This window comes from Sorex araneus, chromosome 5 (assembly GCF_027595985.1).
Source record: "Sorex araneus isolate mSorAra2 chromosome 5, mSorAra2.pri, whole genome shotgun sequence".
NCBI lineage: Eukaryota > Metazoa > Chordata > Mammalia > Eulipotyphla > Soricidae > Sorex > Sorex araneus.
This window is the reverse complement of record NC_073306.1, coordinates 76,714,073-76,736,944: the sequence shown is the minus strand read 5'-3', so window position 1 is coordinate 76,736,944 and position 22,872 is coordinate 76,714,073.

The window sequence follows — 22,872 nt, the reverse complement described above, 5'->3', positions numbered from 1 at the left end:
AAAAGATCCTCAGTAGCCTTCTAAACAACATATCAGCAAAGAATAAAGTCACAAATGGAATAAAATACAAATATTCCAAATATCCCCAGAGATATTTGAAAGAATTGGCAGTAGTCTATTCCGAGAGACTCTACCTCCTTTGTGATTCATACCACATCATGTTCAACTTATTTTGTTTATTTGTCTCTCCCTTACTAGGAGCAGGGACAGGATCTCACTAATCTTTGTTTTCTTAGAGCTCAAGCACAATGCCTGGCACCTGGTAAGCACATAATCAGTGTTTGTTGAATGAAACTGGAAGCAGAATGCACAGCCATGACAATGGATAAGAAGATCCTGAGTGCTGACCTGTATTCAAAGGAACTTAATAAGAATGAAACGTTTAGTAAAATTTGACCTAATTTTTTAAGGATTCAACTTATGGATCAAGATATTATGAAGTATTTTTATTGTTTTATTTAGTGATCATAGTTCATGATACTGTAGATAAAGTTATATACTATATGGGTCCTACCTTTTGAGGAATTTGTTCTCAATAAAATATAGTTTGGGGAGCAATGACTGAATTTAAAGAAATAAAATTTGTTCTGGAGCTGGAATAACAGTACTGTGGGGAGGGTGCTTGCATTGCACATTGCTGACCTAGGTTCAGATCCCTGGTCCCCTGTGTGGTCCCCTGAACTCCATTATGACTGATCCCTGAGCATAAAGCTAGGAGCAAGTCTTGAGCATCATTGGGTATGGCCCAAAAATCAAACAGAAAAAGGAAATAAAATCTGTTCTATACTAAATTATAGCTTTACTCAACTAAAAAATCGACTTTAAATTGAATCTTTTTGTAACAAAGTATGCATGAAGTAGAAACACTTGTGATACTTGTGTTCAGGACAACGTCAGATTACTTCCACATACGACCTGTATCTGTTACCATCCAGATGAAATCACATAGGATTGTTATGGGTCTGTGTTGACTGTTACATTCTGGTGTGAATGAACCTTACCTTCACAGATGATTGCCTTCTAGCAATTTAAATTTTAAGCTTTAATTAATGAAAAGCTTTGCGTTCTATTAAAATAGCTTCGTGAACTGGCAGAAGGTATAGGCATTTACATAAATGCATGTCTATTTTGAGCCGTCTATTTATCATATGCCTATATTTGGCTTGGTGAACAGTGGGGTATTGGGATTCTACCCCTGGTCTCTGCCTCAGAAAAGCACTTTCCTGAAGGCCTGATGAGTGATGCTTTTGGGGAATGAGGAAGTTGTATGAGCTCATTTTCAACTGTCTGGTACTTACAAGTAATATTATTTTTAAACTAGATATAGCTGCCTGCTGGATCTTTCTTGACTCTTCTGCTTTTTCTTTTCTTCTATTTCCATTTTAAATGTATTTCTGATAAAATCAGTCATCTTTCCTAGTCCCAATCAAATTATTCCATCCTTTTCTCTGCCCTAAAATGTATTTTATGTTACTCAATATCTTGACCTTCAGTTCAGTACAGTTTTGTACGATAATCTATCTACTTGACTTCTTAGAATGCACCTTTATGTTTTAGTACTAATTTCCACCTTGACAATTTATTAAACCACATGCAAATATCAAATAGTAACCAAAGAGAAATGGCTCTGGCCCCAACATGTTGAAAATCTGGGAAATGTTTCAAGCAAGGAATGCATTATCAATTACTAATGCAGGAATTAATACATAGTGATAGGAGCTAATTGTGTGGTATACATGCTTAGCATTTCTGGAATGCAGAAGAGTATTCATTGAAAATTAGCATTTACCTTGAGGCTTCCCGGATAGGCAACTCTCATTCAAAGACAATGAAGGATAAAAAGTATTTAGTACTATCTAAATTCTAATCAGAATAACATAAAAGGTATGACTGCTATTACAAATATTTTCTTAAAAATTGCTTTTTATGTGAGAACAAATTTTAAGATAGAAATTGGTACACTTCGATTCAGTGAGGTTTTGTCACTAGAAATGCAGGTAGATCATTTTCCATCTAAGGATTCAATCAGGCAGGAATTCAAAGTGCACTTGAATTACGTCTTAAGTAGTTATAATGAATACACCAATTAGATTATTTTTGTAAACTAAATTAATACAGATTTAGTATTTTTTATTAAAGTGTTTTTTTTTAATTTGGTAAAAGGAGTTCATTGCACTGCAACTTTCCTTTCCAAAACACTCTGCTTGGCATAAAGCAGCTATATCAAAAAGAAAAAATAAAGATGGGAAGGGAAGTACTAGCTATGCTTTGAGAGAGAAAACGAGAGAGTGAAACTAAGGGCATGTGAAGAACAGTCAATATCCAGCAACAGCGGCAAAACAGTTTCAATTTTCTGGATTATTAATTCAAATTCACACGCACATGCCAGTTAAAATTAAAGGCCTCTTTTTACTGCACTAGTTTAAATTAAAGATTATATTCTGCTCCACAAGTCAGAATTAAATAGCTTATTTTGCACACCAAGCTCTCATTTTAAAGCTAATAAAGAAAAGACATAGCATGTACGTGCAAGCTCGAGACAGGAAGGGTCTAAATTACTACACCTGTTTCACTTGGGAGCTACTTTATTAGTGTTACAAAACTTGGCTTTCAATTTGGCACTCAGAAGCACATTTAGAACAAGCATTTCTTTGTTTTGACAGAGAAGCCGTGGTAAATGAATGACGTTTGAGCTAGGTGTGAAATGTGAAGGTACAAAATTAACTGGTAAGGTAATTACTGTTCTAATTCTGCATAAACAAGCGTTTTGAAAATCATTAATAGTTCAGGGAAATAATGTTAGTGATTAAATAAGGTGGCTTGCATCACTGAGCACAACTAAGCTCCTTTAATTACATTTGAAAGCAAGGGAAAGCAGCTAATTAAAATTAGCACAAGGTTCCTGAATGACCAGCACTGCATTGTTGCTCTAACCTGTATAATTGTGTGTTTATTAATATGTCTTCATTTTCCCTCTCGAGCATTTAACAAAATTATTTAAAATAACTAATAACCTTTAAGGAGTAAATGTGACTGAATCCAGTTATCAAAATGAATACTACAGACCTCGCTTAGATCTGCCATTAATTTCCTCTCCCAGTGCCCATTAATGCTCTATAGTGGTAGCTTCATGATTGAAAACCAGAGTGATGCCCCGTATTTTGTACCTAGGAGGATTACCATTTATGGCACTCCTTGGACATTGTTACTTTTGTCAACCCCCCACTTAGTCCTTCATTGTCCCTCGAAGGGGAATATATATATATATATATATATATATACATATATATATGTATATATATATATGTCACTGTCATCCTGTTGTTCATCAACTTGTTCGAGCAGGCAACAGTAACGTCTCTCAATGAGAGACTTATTGTTACTGTTTTTGTATTATCCAATACTCCACGGGTAGCTTGTCAGGCTCTGCCATGAGGGCTCCATACTCTCAGTAGCTCGCCAGGCTATAATTTGGGCTTAAATGTTTCTCTCACTTTTTGACTGTTTTCAGTCATATATTCATTCATGCATTTAATTAATTAATTTATTTATGAATGTGATCACACCACAAAATTTGACAGCATCTTTGCAGTGTTCTAGGGTTCCTGAGATAAAAAACAAAGACATGACCATTGACAGGTCAAGCTATACAATCTTGACCTTTGTTTTGAGCCTAAAACAAAATGAAAAAACCATGGTCATTCATGAAAAAAAATAATTAAAGGTTTAGTGACAATAACAATAGAACATTAAGCCTAGTGTAGGATCAATTTGAATGTGGGGTTCCATACATATGTTTTACACATATGACACTCTACCCTATAACCTCCTCAAGTTGCAAAGATCTCTGTATCACTGTATCACTGTCATCCCGTTGCTCATCAATTTGCTCGAGCGGGCACCAGTAGTGTCTCCATTGTGAGACGTGTTGTTAATGTTTTTGGCACATAGAATACCCCATGAGTAGTTTGCCAGGATCTGCTGGGTGGGAGAGATACTCTCCTATCACTCCAGTTTGGTTGCAAAAATAATACTGCAAACGTAAACAGTGACAAGAAAGTGTCTTGTCTACAACAAGATGTCTACCTTCAACAATGGCACAATAATTTTTGTCCAACCATTGTGCTGGATTGTATCTATGAGTTCACCATTTATGTAATGAGTCTCTTGCCTGCTTCCAATGAGTACTTCAACTTCTTTCCGCTTAAATAATCAGTCATGGAACCATAAACTTCCTAAAGGAGCATTGGGGTATTTACATGAGGACAGGAATTCTAAGAAAAAGAGTTCAACATTTGTTAGCCATTGAGTAAATTTGTTATTTATTATGATAGCGGCAAATATAGTTTTTGAGGGCTGTTATATGCCTGACATTATTCTAAGTACAGTAGAACATATTTTCATTTAATGTTACAGCAGCTCTATGAGAGAGATAAGTACAAACATTATCCACATATACAGATGCCAAATTTGGGGAAGAGAATTTTCCCAAGAAATTATGTGGCAGAACAGTATTTGAATTCAGATGGTCTGACTCCAGAAACAGTGTTCTTAATCACTGTATAGAAGAGTAATAAGGGGGGGCCGGAGCGATAGCACAGCGGGTAGGGCGTTTGCCTTGCACGCGGCCGACCCGGGTTCGATCCCCGGCATCCCATATGGTCCCCCAAGCACCGCCAGGAGTAATTCCTGAGTGCAAAGCCAGGAGTAACCCCTGAGCATCGCTGGGTGTGACCCAAAAAGAAAAAAAAAAAAGAAGAGTAATAAGGGCTAGGATAATTTGCCTGACTAGGTCCACCTTTCTGCATGGTAGTTTATATAAATATAAATATGAATATATATATATACACATATATATATGTATAGCACTGTCATCCCATTGTTCATCAATTTGCTCAAGCGGGCACCAGTAACGTCTCCATTGTGATACTTGTTGTTACTATTTTTGGCATATTGAATATGCCACAGATAGCTTGCCAGGCTCTGCCATGTGGGCAGGATTCTTGGTAGCTTGCTGGGCTCTCAGAGAGGGAAGGAGGAATCGAACCCAGATAGGCTGTGTGCAACGCAAACACCCTACCCACTGTGCTATCCCTCCAGTTTAGGGAAAATAATTATTTAAAGTGAGTCTGTGCAGCAGAAGAAATCTTATGTTAGTGTCATTGTCATAAACCTCCCTAGGAAGTCACCCGGCAGATGTGGTAACAGCACTCTGATCCAGCAATACTGGGAGCAGTCAGGGGGGCTCAGTTTCCTTCTTGTGCTAACACACATTTAGCCTCAGGCTACACCACATCTGAGAGGAGGGCCACTGAACATTTCAAAGGATGCGTTTTGTATTTTAGTTATGAACTCTCAGTTTGCAAAAAGTTTACAATCATGTCCTGATGTGTGAAGATGAGTCTCCTTTGTTACTTTAACCTTAAGAAAAAAAATTTTTGAGGAAAGCGGAATAGCTCCAGGACTTCATATACTGTAAGACCACAGAGGAAGCCTGGGTTAAAATAATAAACATTTCCATAGAACTACTCTACACAAGACTTACACAAAACAAAACAAAAAAGACTTTGCAGTGTAAATGAGATTGTTTCTGAATTTCCATTTGTTTGAAAAAAATTCTATCAAATTTCAGAAGCAAGCCAAATACTAGTGCTTAACAAATTTTATTTCCTTTGTTAATACCTGTACTTCATTTCTCCATGGAGCCATATCACCACAAGTTAGATGTTATGATTTGGTTGACTACCCTAGTTTTGATAGTTTTTGTTTGTGTGACTTGGTGTTTAACATGATTAACATTGGTTTGATGAGCATTGATTTGAATCAAAGAAGTTGAAGAAATTGAGGTTTTTCTGAAGGATTTCTCATTATTTTTTTCTTCCTATGTTGACCAAATTTCATATAACACTTGAAATCAAGATCTCTGATATTATAATAACATTATTTCATATTACATAATTTGTAGGATTGTAGGACAGAAAAACCATGGTACTATGACTTATCTAACTTATATCCTAAATCATTTATACACATAGCAGTAGAAGACAGTTTCCTTAGCATATTAAGAAGGTTTTAACTATTTTCTTAATAAAAGATTAGACATCAAAAGTAAAAAACAACAAAAATTAAATAAAATTATGGTGAGAGATGTTTGTTAAATTAAAGAAACATTTCAAGTAATCACTAGTAAACTTAAAAAGACTTTATGTTATAGATTTATATCTTCTTTTAAAAAATATTCATTCCCTAATATGTTGACTTTTATTTACTTTATAAATTTTGCTTAATGGGACTTCTCTAATAACTTATATGAATATCATTATATTCCCAGGTCGTTTCACCACTATTCTCCTAACCATGTTAGTTGTTTCTCTACAATAATTCCAAAATGTACTTTTAAGTACTTTTAAGTGTTTTCAGTATTGGGAATACACTCTGGAGAAACAGTAAGTGGGTAAGCCTCTTGCTTGCAAAATCTCTGGCACTATGGTGCTCTGAGTCCTGCCAGGGCTGATCCCTGAACACAGAACAATGTGTAAACCCTGAGCAGAGCCAGGTCTAGCCCCAAACAAACAAGCAAAGGATATCCAGTATCTTCCTAACTGTTGAATATACCCTTAACATTGCTGAGAATCCTCTATTTTATTGACAGCATTTTCTCTTTACAAATGACTCAAGAATTGTTAGATTTCCATAAGTATCACATGCCCTGGTTAACCTTCTACCTTTTAACTTATTTTTCTTGATATCATTCATGGGTTGCACCAAGTTTTCTAAAGAAAACCATGCATACAAACAATACCTTAAAGTTTAGTTGCAGCATATCTTTCTTTAGACTTTGCATTACCCATGTTAGCCACACTGATAATTTTTAGAGTGATTTTTAAAGTGGATTTTGTTTCTTTGTATCATTTATCATAGTTTGCAGCTGTCTGTATGGTTATTGAGTTCTCAATAGATTGTTTGCTATTTGAGTACATTTGTCATGACTTTTTAAAAATCAGTTTTTCCCCAACATCTATCACAGTGGTTAGAATAGAAAAAGCACTCAAAAGATATTTGCTTAATGAATAAATGAGGGAGCAGCTTCTGTGTCTACAACTTGCTACTTTGCCTGTGCACTGTTTCTAAGCTGTCAGTTTCCTACTGAATACCTTTATTTAAATTTCCTCTGTCACCTGAAACTCAAGATAGTAAAACAAAACTATTTTCATCACAGACCTTATGTGTATCTAGTTTCTCATTTTGTGGATAAGTATTATTATCCTAACTATGAAGAGTCTAAATTAGCAACTCCTTTTTGACCCTTCTTCTCCTTGCATGCATTTCTATTTGCTTTTGTGTCTTATTTAGTTCCCATAATTATGGGAAATAATACATTAACTTATTAACTAATGTATTATTATGAATCCTTTGGAATTGAGAAAACTGAGGACTAGATAAATTGAATTTTTATCAAATTCACATTAGTATTAAATTGAAAAACTGGAATTTAAGTCCAGTATTTATATCAGGTACCAAAAGTTGGATTCAGATGCACGTTTTTTTTCCTTTTGGGTCACACCTGGCCAGGGGTCACTCCTGGCTCTGCACTCAGGAATTACCACTGGCGCTGCTCAGGGGACGATATGGGATGCTGGGAATCAAACCCGGGTCGGCCGCGTGCAAGGCAAACACCCTACCTGCTGTACTGTCACCCCAGCCCCACAGATGCACCTTCTTACTTCCACTTTTCATTTTTATTACTTCAAGGTTTCCCCCACACACACACTTTTATTTTTTTACCATTTAACCCATTTCCACATCCTTTGACCATACACTACTGTATATTTCTTTTAAAAAGTTGGTTTTGGCCATCTTGCTGGCAGAGAAACAGGGTCTGTGTTCCAGGGTCACAGCTCCAAAAGAACACGAAACCGAATCTTCCCAGGTAGGCTGGTCCAGACTAAGAACTCTTGGGGCCTTTTTGAAGTGGGACTGGGCAGATTTCCTTTATTCCTGAAGGTACAATAGCCAGCAGCCACACTGGTCACCCTGCAGCACAGAAACAGCTGAGCTTCAAACCTCATCTCAAAAAAAAAAAATGATGAGCACCTGAAGCTTTCCAGGTGGGACTGGTCTAGGGGCTGAAAACTCTGGAATATTCTCAGAATGGGGACAGGTCAAATCCCCCCTCAGTACCTCCCCCAAACTAGAAAATCCAGCAGCCCCAATGCACACCTACTCTCTTGCTAACAGAGAAATGGTCCAGTCCCATGTCTCCAAAAGAACATGATACTGCAGAATCTTACCAGGCATACTGGGCCAGTCTGAGAATTCTGGGGTCTTCTTGGAACGGGGGCAGACAGATTCCCCTTTCTGCCTGAAGACATAGCAGTCACAGCCAGACCTGATACCCTCTGACTTAGAAACAACTGAACTTCCTCTAACTGCCAAGTCACCACATAGTTCCAGATCTGTAGCTCCTGCACCTTTGGCCACCTGTGTGGTCGAGTGATACCTCAGAATTTCAAAGTCCTTGTCAGCCCAGTAGGGTCACAGAAAATCTATTAAGAAAGCTGCACAGAAGACCACCAAGCTCAAGGAGCCTAAACCACAACATAAAAGACTCAACTAAAACTGGCCAGCACAGTAGATCCTTAGATAATGACTTTAGTAACATCGTTGTGAGATACAGCAATTATTACAAATCAACTCTTATTGATCTAAGTTTTGATTATACCATTTGCCTTTGTGTTGTAGCAAACAATATAAAATAAATTTATTTGTGCCTGCAAAGGAGCAGGCTGGGGTTGTGGGTGAAATATTGGTGGAGTGAAGGGCTGACTAGTGGTGAGATCAGTATTGGAATATTTAATTCCTGAAACAATTGCATTATAGACAACCTGTTGAATCACAGTGTTTTTTTTTTTTTTTTGGTTTTTGGGTCACACCCAGCAATGCAATGCACAGAACTTACTCCTGGATTTTCAGTCAACAATTACTTCTGGCAGTGCTCAGGGGACCATATGGAATGCTGGGAATCCAACCCTGGTCAGCCACCATGCAAGGCAAATGCCCTACCCGCTATACTATCACTCCAGCCCTGTGAATAATTTTTTTAAGTTTTTTTAATATATATTTTTTAAGTTTCCCTTACTTTCTTTCTCATTTCTTCTGACAATGCCTCTACATATTAATAATCTTTACTCTAAAATTTCATGACTCCCAAATATTAATTAAAAAGACAACCCCTAAATTTTATTTTACATTCCCCTTCTTCAACTAGTGCTTAGCTAAATATCTAGTTCAGCTCCAATTGTAGTATAAACATTTGTTGTTTTATGTAAATAAACTTATCTGATTCTTCTATGACTTATTTCGCATTACTGTTGCTGAATTTTGCACACATAGTGTATTTGCTCCTAAGTATCAACCTTATTCTAAATCCATGTCACATCTTAACCTCTCTGAAGCATATCCAAGTGGTTCCACTTGATAATGACAACACCTTTCCCTAGATTTCTTAAAATACTTAATCAATAACTCATCTAATAATTATTTATTAAAATGACTTGCCTATTTTGCCTAATAAATCCTTGCCACATAAATATTTACATTCTTGTTCTTAAGTTTTACCAATTAGTCTGTAACATTGCTAAAATTAAGGATCATATTTTATGCAGACCTATGAATATTTTTTATTATCTAGTGATCGATTTCTGAATGCCTTGTTATTTTATTCTAATTGTCTTACATTTTTTCTAATTTATATAGAATAAGATATCTATTTATGTAAACCCGAAGCATTGTGTTAAAAGAGAGGTGCTACAAGAAAGCCTAGAATTTTGAATTATCTCATCAGTGTTAACTCTGCCTTCCTTTACAAGAACAAGAAACATAAACCTTGGGAGTGTTAATCCATATTGGGGGAAGAGGATGCCTTAAATGCAATTTTTATTCCTTTAGTTAAACTTAATAAGTAATTACTGAGCCCTTATTATGAGTTAAATCCTGGGAACAAAACAGACAAGACATAGTCTTATAAACTTAAATGTCTCTTACAGTAAAATAAAAAGATTTACTTGATTATGATACAATGAGAGAAGTGCTCAATGCATACTAATCTTGGTGGGAGACAAAACGAAAAAGAATTTTTTTTTTTTATCTTTCGGAAGATGGTGGTTGGAGGTCTTCACAAAAAAAGAAGAAGCTTTGATTTGGTCATTGGAAGAGGAGTAAGATTTCTCTAATGAAAGAAACAGTATTTGTGACAGAGGAAAAATCATGAATAGAGTCTCAGAACTATGATGGTGTGTGTACATTAATACATTACCAAGTAATACAGGAGGCCAGTGCTTGAAGGAGAGTTAGATTAGAAAGGTATACAGAGGTGGGATTATGTAAGGTTTTGCATTTTGTCTGGGAAACAAAAGAAAGTCATCAAAGGCTGGGGAGGTGAAAAGGCATGATAAGAATTTTGGTTTGAAAGCTACTTTTGAGAGTAGTATGCTAGATACTCCAGGTGAGTGGGAGACTGGAAGTGGGGAATCCAATTTAGAGTCAATTTAAAGTTCAAACAATAAATACAGAAAAATTAAATTATGGATCTAATGGTGAAATAGATTTAAAAACAAGTCACAGATAGATTAGAATGCCAAAGACAATGCATCAGTTGTAGAATTTTTCAATTATTTTATTCCATCCCAAACCAAAGGGATGAATTTGCAGTTGTGCTCATATCCTGTCATCTATTTCCCTATGTCCAAGAACATCCAACTATTTCAAATCTTAAGAACCAGAAAGAATGCATTAAAACTGTAGGGAAAAGAAACAAAACAATTTAATTGGCCAAATTAAAGATAAAGTTAGAAATTTTTCCTGTTTAATTTTATATTTTAATGAGTTTAATCAATTTTAATCTACAGTTGAAGAAAAAGAACCATCAGAATAAATTAATGAGTATGTCCTGATAGGGTCTCTGCATTTCATAGAGCTCTGTGTCTCAGATATTGTAGATAAGTCATACTTTTAAAAAAATGTAATTTCTGTGGTAATTCATAGTCAGCTGTGTAGACAATTTTCATTTGTGAGGCAACAATGTAAGGTTCAGATTCCCGTAACCAGGCCTGAGGGTAGTGAGGAATGGGTGGGAGTGGTGTCTGGGAACAGTTTGATTTGGTGCCCTGACACTTTCCACCTCTGGGTACTTATTCTATTTTAAATTTCAATGTCTCATTCCATTAGTGTTTTTATTTTTTTTAAAGGTGCAGACTCCTTAACCTGTTCTCCATTTCAATGATGTTCTTTTTGAGAACATAGAGCCAGCAAATTACTTAAAACAGCAAAGTGTCATGATTCAATAATCATAACTTTTCTTCCTATTAATAATGGTTTCCCCCTTGAATCATAACTACATGTCAATCACATCAATAGAATAGAAAAATGATGTTTGGCAATGTTACAAGACACAGGCATCTTGGAACCTGGCTATTTTCTGTTTTTTAAACCTTTAAATCTGACCTAAAATCAATAATAAATCTAAAAAATAATCAATAAGGATATATTACGTTCTGTTAAAACTTTAGTGTAAATCTCTCAGCCTTTACAAATCTTGAACTTATGCAGTATAGACAGTGAATTATAAATTAGGTGTTTTTAAAACACATATGTTTTTAATTAATGCATGATATAATACAACAATAAAAACAACCAAGAATAAAATGCTAATTTATATTTTATATTTAGATATAATCACCCAGGTTAAAACAGATACTTGATGTTTCCCACATTGATTCAGCATTTATATCTCAGATGCAAAAGAATCCAATGAGTAATAATTTACATATACATACATTTTAAACAGTAAAAATAGATGGAATCATACATAGGCTTGCATGACAAGATCGAGGAATACTAGAAAGCAATTCAATTGTGAGATGTAAAGACTTAGGGAATTGATATGCAATTTGAGAAAGATGTAAATTATAGATCCAATTAAATTTTGCAGTTAAGTATTTGAGAGGCTCTATTTGTATATTTTGTGTGTACTGTTTTTATCAGAAATGTTCACTCTTTCTAAATGTATAGGTACTTGTAATATCAATTCTGGCTTCAAAACTATTTTGTTTTATTTTTTTATTTTTTTAAGATGTATTTGTTTATTTATTTATTTATTTTTGCTGTTTTGGATCGCCTCTGGCAATGCACAGTGGTCACTCCTGGCTCTGCACTCAGGAATCACATATGGAATGCTGGGAATAGATCCCAGGTCGGCTGCATGCAAGGCAAACGACCTACCCACTGTGCTATAACTCCAGCTCCAGTTTTTTTTTTTTTGATCACACCCAGGGCTTACTTCAGGATCTGTGCTCAGGGCTAACTCCTGGTGGTTGGCTGAATACAATTAAGGGGTTAAGTGCCTTAACCCCTGTACTAGCTCTCAATCATACTTTTTTTTCTTGGTCAGGCCATGGGCATGATAAGGCCCTCTGCATTCCCCCACCACACCCAAATTCCTCCTTTACCTACACCAGTCCTTGAGGTGGTGATTCGTGACTGAGACGCATGTCTCTGCTTCTGCCTAAGTCCCAAGTTCAACCTACAGCCCTCATGTGACTCTGGCAGTGGCGTTTGAGGATGCCAGGCATTGGCAAGTTGGAGTATCTGTGAGTTGAACATTTGGTTGTAGCTGTGTCTGGTCAAACTTGTTGACATGGATGGCACAGAACACAGCACCAAGGATGACAGACATGTCCTCAATCTAGTGCTGGGGCCCTGTGTTAACAGCAACAAATTCCCATTCAGGTCGGCTTGGTTTCAAGGGGCTTTGGGGCACTCCTGACCATGACCTCTCACTTGGATTCCAGATCTGATGCACTTTGTCACCACAGTCACTCCTACGTATCAGCAACTGGGAACCCTGGGATATAGCCTTGCTGCTGTACCTGCTGAAGTTCTGTTGGTACCCAGATACCCTGTAGTTGTGAAGGTCAACACAATTCAGAACCATAGTCTCTGTCTGCAATTGGTAATAGTGAAACGTCTGTTTCCCAGACTGAAACAACTTTTGGTTGATGTGACTTTTCAGGTAGCATGAATGTTATATTTGTGAACATTGTACTGACTATTTAGGCGGCGTTGGTGCCATCTTGCCTCCAATCAAATATGGTCTGGTAATTATGGAAAATGAGTAGGGAATGTCTTATGATATGTTGTGCAGCCGCATTGTGGCCATGCGGTTTGGGAATATGTTCACTCATATGTGAAGCTCTGCCCGAGCATGTGGAAAGTGGCCTGGAGCATGGCGGGCGGTTGAGTTGTGGAGGCTGGCTGCAGGGGCTGGGTCCATTGGGGTGGGGAAGGCTCTCACCAGCCCCCTCTCGGATGCCCTGAGTGAAAACAGCCTGGTGAGGACTCCAGTGACATGTTTATAGGGGCCTCATTTTACACTCCCTTCTGAGAGAAGCAACCGTGAGTTTTGGACAGTGACTGATGAGATTATCTGGCACCGGCAGGAGGTGGCTTATGGGCATGACCCCTGGGCTGCGGGAGACTGGGGGAAGCAGGCAGAGGATCTCTGCTCCTGGGTCCCATTGAGCCTAGAGTCCAAGATCACAAGGTTTCGCATTACCTGGGTTCTGTGGAACTTCACTCATGCGTGAGGCTTGACCCGAGTGTGTGGAAAGCAGCCTGGAACATGGTGGTGGTTGGGTTTGGGAGGTCAACAACTGGGGCTGGTTCCCTTGGGGCGGGGAGGGCTCTCACCCACACCCCTCGGGGGTGCCCTGAGTGAAAACAGCCTGGGGAAGAGTCCAAACCCTTTGCACTCTCCCGAACCCAGCTCACCATCTGGCCTTAGACAACACCAGGTTCAGCACTCCAGGCATGGAACTCTACACGTGATTCCTGCTGAAACTCTACGCGTGATTCCTGATGGACATCGCTGACTGTTTTGAAAGATTTGAACAAAATGGCATTGTGGGGCATGGAGAAACTGCCCCACAGGCTGTGGCCGCAACATCGGTGCCTGCTGTGGCTGGGCCGAGTCACAGCGCCTCTGGACATAGAGCCATGGTGGCAGTGTGTGCAGTGGCTCATCCACTCTGGGGTGCTGTCAGGCAACCACCAGGTGACCCGGGACTCAGCACAGGTGTTCGACCTGGCACAGAACCTCCGCGATAGGCTCCTGCTCTGCCAGCTGCTCAACAACCTCTGGGAGCACTCCATCAACCTCAAGGAGATCAACTTGAGGCCACAGATGTCACAGGTGCTGCCCAGAGACACAGGTATGTGCGTGTTTGTCAGTGTGCAGATCGTTACAACATGCCAATTGACCAAAAGTTTACATTTGATAGACTTGGAACACCTGTAAGAGCAAATAGAGGCCACCCCAAAAGCCTCTGTCCCTTTCAGAGAGCCTGGCAAGCTACCGAGAGTACCCTGCTTGCACGGCCCAGCCTGGCAAGCTACCCATGGTGTACTCAGTATGCCCAAGACAGTAACAACAACAGTCTTCATTTATCTGATCCCAAAAGAGCCCCCAATATGCCTTCGGGATACACTAGCATGTGACAGGGACGAATGGAGATGTTACTGACACCTGCTTGAGCAAATCGATGAACAATGGGATGACAGTGATACAGTGAAACCGTACTGACTACTGAACAAGTAATTTGGTCTTCTTTCCCTTGGACTTCATATTTGTGAAATAAAAATCAACCCATCCATGTTAAAATATGTAATTTAAGTGAAGTCAAATTAGCTTAGGGCCAGGGAAATGGCTCAAAACATTGGAGTACATACCACGTATGCACACACATGGCTCTGAGTTAGATCCCTGGTACCCTGTGGCCCACCACCCCATCACAGGCAGTTCTTAAGTACCTAATCAGCATATCTAAGCATCACTGATGTCTAGTATTGCTGGAAGTGGCCCCTGAGTACCTATACTTATGGGAAGAAACTCTTCTCCCTTCAGTAGCATAGTGCTTGGTGGATAGTAATTCTCATTAAGTATTAGTTATTGAGCTTTAATTCCACTTCCATTTCATTCTGACATAGCCCTGGTTTTCTTCCTACATATGAAATCTGTTTAATCTATTTTGTGTTTTAATTACTATACTGTAAGTATTCTTTATTCTGACCTATGATTTGAATGAATTTGATCTCATAGGATCCCAGAACTCTTTTTTCGTCTTTTGGAGCCATTGATCTTACTGCCTTCAAGGTACAGCAATTTCAAATCCATTATTTACCTTCAACTCTCAACTTACTCTCTATTCCCACATCAACTCAATTTCAAATTTAGGCAATATTGTTATCTCTTTTACACAATCACTCTCTTTTGCTCCTACTCTTCTTTGGCTGCCAATTTATTACAGGTTTTACTTTTCCACAGAGCGTTCCCTCCTTCTTCCTATTTCTTTATGTAGATGCTATATTAATCTTTATGAATTTCAAATTTTCACTTATCTCTTTCTTCAATACTACTATCTCTTCAAAAATTATTGTCAACTGAAGTATAGAAATGCATCACTTGACATAATGCCTCCAATACCTACCAACTTCATCTCTCATGTCATCTCTAAGCTAAATTAATTTGTTCATCAGTTAATCTATTTCCAGATTCTATAGTAGGAAGTATAAATAAAAAAGATCTAAAAATGAGCCACAACTTTGTTACTTCATAAATATTCTCTGCAGAGACACCAAACTGTGAGTAATTGCAGGTACCCTGTGTCCAGGCTGAAAACTCTGGTGTCTTCTCAGCATCTCTTCCCACTCCTCACACTTCTAGAAGCCATGGAAAATATGCTCACCTCCTATATCTGCCACCATGTCATCTCATTGGTTTAGGCCATAGATTCTGAATTCTCTGGACTCTAATAGCCCCTAATTCCTGAATACTGGAATTGCAGTAGGAGCACACCAAATTAAATGGTGAAGTTACATATAAGCCAATTAAGCTCAAAAAACCAAAGTAACACAGAAGGCTAAAGTAACAAACAGCTTAGCAAATTCTTAAACAAGGACTTTACAACCCTGTGATCAGATATACAAATTTTCACATAAAATTGATTTTTATACTTATTGATTTTAATATTGGAGCTCTGTTATCTAATCAATTCTAACTATAGAATTGTATTAACAGTTGTGGTTTTGTGTACATTGAAATAAATAAATTTTAATTATAAATGAGCCATGCACTCAGAGAAGTTATTGTCTAGTGAAGAGATTTCTTAAAAAAGGCTTAGATTTTATATAATATATGCTCCTATTCTATTTTAAGGAAGCTTTCCTCTTCATTGATCTCAACACTTGCTTCCTTTCAAGTCCTTCTAAAAGTTATTCATTCTAAAAACTTTTTTGAGAAGATGGATGCTCAAAAGTAAATTACCACTGGCTTCAGTAAATATTCCTGCTGGTTGTATTCATTTTTGTCCTATAACTCATTACCTTCCCCAAAGTGATTGGATAAGAACACCAAACTTTTCTCTATTTCTAAAATAGATCTTCAAATCTATCACTCCCTTTTGTAGAATATTAGGGGAGGGAGCAGAAGAAGAGCATGTAGTAATCAAAAATGTTTAGAAAATTTAAAAAATATTGTTTTTTTGAGGTAATAGGGTACAAAAGTGTTCAAATTTCTGGTATTTATATACACAATTGCTATATCTTCCCACCACTGAAGTGTCCTTCTCCACCACTAGCTGATCTCCCTACACCCTTATGTCACCTCCAGTTTAATATAACACTGTATTAATGAAAGCTATACAAGTTACAACAAGCTAATGTCATGAGGGAAACCTGGTGATAGTATGTGGCATTCACCTGGATTATGAACAAAGGCCTTGGCATTGCCTCAGAACTTTTATTTTTATTATTATCATTTTTTGTTTTATTTTATTATTTATTTTATTTTTAATTTTTAATTTTTTAATTGAATCACCATGTGGAAAGTTACAGAGCTTTCAGTCTTAAGTCTCAGTTATACAATGCTCAACACCCATCCCATCACCAGTGCACATATTCCACCACCAGGAGCCCCAGTATACCTCCCCCCACCCCCGCCTGTGTAGCTGATAGATTTCACTTTACTCTGATTACCTTCAATATTTCAATAAAAAACTCACTATTATTGTTTGGAGTTTCCCCCCCAAAGTCAGACTTGTTGAAAAGCAACCATTTGATAATGTTTTCCATTGCTGACAATTAAGAGATTGCGCTTAAATCTTGGCTGAGGGCGGAGCCTTCAGAACTTTTAATTCCTCTTTCAAGAGCAAGTGGGGCTCTCTCCCTCTCCTTAGTGTTTACAAACACATTTACTTCTGTCTAGATTTTTAAAATGTATTCCCATTCCTCTCTTTTCCTTGACTGGTTCCTATTTTCTAGAAGGTCAAGTTGAGTTGTCTTCTTCTTTTTTTCTAACTTCGTACACCAGAAACATAAATATTAACACTACTACAGATGATTCCACATAAATAACAGTAAAAACACAGATTAAAGAATTTTGCTTTAAATGCCTTTTCTGTCTTCCTTTATAAAGTATCTCTCATTTGTAGTTCCTCTACTACTATTTCATGGGTTATTATAATTGTCTGTGTTGCTCGACACACTAAACTTTACAAAAGCCAGGGCTTTGGTATAATTTATTCCCTTCTGTATTCTTAATGCATATCATTATGTTTGGCAAATAATTCACAATTCACAAAATCCCGTGGATCCTCGAGTTGTTCGAGCAGTCTCAGTAACCTCTACATTTGTCCTATCCCTGAGATTTTAGAAGCCTCTCTCTTCTCGGCCTTCCCAACAATACTGCATTGGAGGCTCTTTTAGGATCAGGGGAATGAGATTCAGCTGGTTACTGGCTTTGGCATATGAATACACCATGGGAAGCTTTCGAGGCTCTCCCATGTTGGTAGGAAGCTCTCAGTAGCTTGCTGGTTTCTCCCAGAGGGAAAAGTAGGTTACAAGATATCGTGGCTGCTCGGCCGCACACTTCTGGGAATTTTGCTTTTAAGTCTCTGGATGTTGGCTGTTGATGGGATTACACACACCTGGATATGTGTGAGGCTTGTCTGAACATGTGGAGAGGGGCCTTGAGCATGGCTGTGGCTAGGTTCCGGTGGTCTTCAGCTGCCTGGAGCTCTGCTCGGGTCGGGAAGGGAAGCTGGAGCCGATCCCCTCCGAGGGGCCCCAGGGAAGACAGCCAGGTGTGCGGGCAAGAGACTCTCTGCCAATAATGGCAAATAATGATTGTCAAAAATATATTTCTTGAAAGACTTCATGCATCATAACAATTGAGTATGTTCCAGATGAAATAAGGGGGCACTGTAGCACTGTCGTCCCACTGTTCACTGATTTGCCAAAGTGGGAACCAGTAAAGTCTCCATTGTGAGACTTCTTGTTACAGTTTTTGGCATATTGAATACGCCAAGGGTAGCTTGCCAGGCTCTGCCATGAGGGCAGGATATTCTCAGTAGTTTGCAGGGCTCTACTAGAGAGATGGAAGAATCGAGATCAGGTCGGCTGCATGCAAGGCAAATGCCCTATCTGCTGTGCTATTGCTCTAGTCCTTATTCAGAAATAAGAGGGCAGACATACCTAATTAAGTAAACGGCATGAAAAAACATCTAAGATTTCTGTAGAACTCTGTGTAACATAGGCAAACAACCACACAATGTCTGTATTAGACTGTGGAGAGGTTTTTATTGCTCAGGCCCTGCACTGCTAGGGATATTTGTGCCATCTAGCAGTTCTGGGGACCTCCCAAGTTGCACCCAGTGATGCTCAGGAAACTGTGTGGTAACAGGAAGTGAGTCCATGAGGGTGCATGCTAGGTACAAGCCTTGACAGCTATACTGACTCCTAGCCTGATCATATAATGTGTTTGAAACAACCACTACACAGGGTCTATATTAAGTACATTACTGTATGCAATTATGATTCCTCACCCTGTGGTGAGGAAGTCAACAGGATGTAGAGAGGACTTAGCAGAGTAGACATTATAATGAAGAAGTATTTTTTTCTTTTTATTTATAAATGCTGTAACAAAAAGAAACCTTGCACAATAGTTTTGATTTTTTCTTATGACAATATAATACTGATTAAGAACAGAAGTCGTATAAGTGTGGAAAGGTCAGGCTACAGCTGAATCTCAAAAGACAATGTTCATGAAAAACGAACTAGTCCACTAATCCCTGGCATTCCGTTTGCTCTCAATGGAATGAACATCTTCGAATGCAGCAGCTATGTGTACCTGGGTTGAGAACTCAACATGAGGAATGACTTGGTGCCAGAACTGCGCAGGAGAAAGAGAGCAGCATGGGAAGCCTTCAAGAGCGTCAAAGAAGTGGTTAAGAGGATGAAAAACCTCTGGCTCTACGCACATCTTTTTGACTCCACTGTTCTTCCTGCACTAACATATGCCTCAGAGACCTGGGCCGTATGAAACGCTATGTTGTTTTAATTGTTACTGCTTTGTAGTAAAATTTGAGGTTGGGGAGGGTGATGCCTCCCATCGTCTTTTTCCCAAGAATTGTTTTAGCTATCCGTGGACGTTTGCTATTCCATATGAATTTTAGGATTGCTTGACCCGTTTCTTTGAAGAATGTCATGGGTATCCTTATAGGGATCGCGTTGAATCTGTATAATGCTTTGGGGAGTATTGCCATTTTGACAACATTGATTCTCCCTATCCACGAGCAGGTATATGTTTCCATTTCCTCATATCCTCTTTCATTTCATGGAGTAGCGTTTTGTAGTTTTCTTTGTAAAGGTCTTTTACTTCCTTGGTTAAGCTGATTCCAAGGTACTTGATTTTCTGGGGCATGATTGTGAATGGGATTGCTTTTTTCATGTCCCTTTCCTCTGCCTCATTGTTTGCATATATGAAGGCCATGGATTTTTGGGTATTGATTTTGTAGCCTGCAACTTTACTGTATGTCTATTGTTTCTAAGATCTGACACCATGCACAAAAGTCAGATCAAAACAGATTAAAGACCTCAACCTCAGACCACAAACCATAAGGTACATTGAAGACAAGGTTGGCAAAACCCTCCACGATATTGAAGATAAAGGTATCTTCAAGGATGACATGGAACTAAGCAATCTAGTAAAAACAGAGATCAACAAATGGGACTACATTAAACTAAAAGCTTCTGTACCGCAAGAATACAAAGACTATCCACAGAATGGGAAAGGATATTTACACAATACCCATCAGATAAGGGGTTGATATCAATGGTATATAAAGCACTGGTTTATCTCTACAAGAAGAAAACATCCAACCCCATCAAAAAATGGGGCGAAGAAATGAACAGAAACTTTACCAAGGAAGAAATACGAATGGCCAAAAGGCACATGAAAAAATGCTCTACATCACTAATCGTCAGAGAGATCCAGATCAAAAGAACCATGAGATACCACCTCACACCACAGAGACTAGCACACATCCAAAAGAACAAAAGCAACCGCTGTTGGAGAGGATGTGGGGAGAAAGGGACCCTTCTACACTGCTGGTGGGAATGTCGACTTGTTCAGCCCTTTTGGAAAACAATATGGACGATTCTCAAAAAATTAGATATTGAGCTCCCATTTGACCCAGCAATACCATTGCTGGGAATATATCCCAGAGAGGCAAAAAAGTATAGTCGAAACGACATCTGCACTTATATGTTCATCGCAGCACTGTTTACAATAGCCAGAATTTGGAAAAAACCCGAATGCCCTAGAACGGATGACTGGTTGAGGAAACTTTGGTACATCTATACAATGGAATACTATGCAGCTGTTAGAAAAAAGGAGATCATGAATTTTGTATATAAGTGGATCGGCATGGAAAGTTTCATGCTGAGTGAAATGAGTCAGAAAGAGAGAGACAGACATAGAAAGATTGCACTCATCTATGGTATATAGTATAACAGAGTGGGAGACTAATACCCAAGAATTGTAAAATAAGTACCAGGAGGTTGACTCCATGGTTTGGAGGCTGGCCTCACATTCTGGGGAAAGGGCAATTCAGAGAAGGGATCACCAACTATAATGTAGTCGAAGGCCATGCGGGGGAAGGGAGTTGCGGGGTGAATGAGGGCTAGAGACCAAGCACAGTGGCCACTCAACACCTTTATTTCAAACCACAACAGCTAATTAGAGAGAGAGAACAGAAGGGAATGCCCTGCCACAGTGGCAGGGTGGGGTGGGGAGAGATGGGTTTGGGGAGGGTGGGAGGGATGATGGGTTTACTGGTGGTGGAGAATGGGCACTGGTGAAGGGATGGGTTCTCGAACCTTGTATGAGGGAAACATGAGCACAAAATTGTATAAATCTGTAACTGTACCGTCACAGTGATTCACTAATTAAAAATTAAAAAAAAAGAAGGAAAGAATTTCTATGTATTAGAAGAAAAACATTTTGGGGGTTGGGGTGAAAGTTGAGCATTTAATGAAACTCAGATTATGAAGTGCCAAAATATTACATTTTAATTTTTAATTGATTATTAATAGCTTGAGTCAGTTGGTTTATCTTTAAAAGCTAACAACACAATGAAAGACTATCTAAAGGCTCACTAATGACTTTGATTCGCTGAGAAAAGAACTAAAGGAATTGGTTTTCAATACTGATCTAGAGAAAAGAAAAAAACATGATAAGATGGAATATATTTTTTAAACTATACCTTAAAACTATTCATTGTATGTTGGAATTAGTAGAAAGTTCATCTGAAATTCATTTATTGAAATACTAGTATAAACTGAGAGAAAGTCATCTCATCTTTAAGAGCACCTCTTCGCCTAGATCCAGGGAGAAGCATGAGATTAAAACTTCAACATTTTATCCAGAATTCATTTACCTTTCCAATCTTTTGTGCCTACAATCATCTTTATACCACGTAAGGGCAGTCTTTGCCATTACCTGGTAGCACTATTTAAAAATGAATATTTTATTTGTTTTTTTTCGGGGAAGGCATCACAGCCAATGATGATCAGGGGTTACATCTGGCTCTACACTCAGGTATTGCTCTACACTCAGGTAACAGTCCTCAGGGGACCATATGGGATACTGGAAATTGAACCCAGGTCAGCCACATGCAAGGCAAGTACTCTGTTCATTGTAATATCTCTTCATACCCTGCCCCCCCTTTTTTTGTTTTGGGGACCATCTTTTTTTTCCCTTTGGTTATTGGGTCACACCCAGCAATGCACAAGGGTTACTCCTGGCTCATGCACTCAGGAATTACTGCTGGTCGTGCTCAGGGGACCATATGAGATGCTGGGAATCGAACCTGGGTCAGCTGCATGCAAGGCAAACGCCTTATCCACTGTACTATCACTCCAGCCCCCATGCCCTGTGATCTTATACACATATATGAATATTGGGTGCTTTCTTGCTGTGCTGTTCTTAATTTGGTTTAATGACAATTTATGTGGTTTTATGTTGGTGGACTGTGCCACAAAAGTGGATTTTCAGGTCTCTGAAGGACTTATTTTTTAAAAAAGCTGCAGGCACATATTTTGTATTATTTGGAGCTGTAATTTGTCAGGATTCAAGATATTTAAGTTTTTACCCTCCCACAGACTTGAGAAGAAAGGACTTGGAGAAAGCACTCTCAGCTGGTAGAGTGAGGGATACAGAGAAGACCAGGTACCTTTTTAATGTGTCTCTTTGCTCACGAAAGCCCTGATGTTAGAGGACATTGACTAGTGACAAACAGTGCAATTTTCTTTGTATGTGAACTAGAGCATTTCAGCTAAAAGCTTAAAGGAGCTTACAGGTAAGATATCTCGGCAAGAGTTTCTCCACTGAAAGAATACAACTTAATAAATGTGCAGTGGTTCTGTTTGGACCCCCTACCTGTCTAGCAATACAAAATCACAGTCTGTCTGCTGCCATAA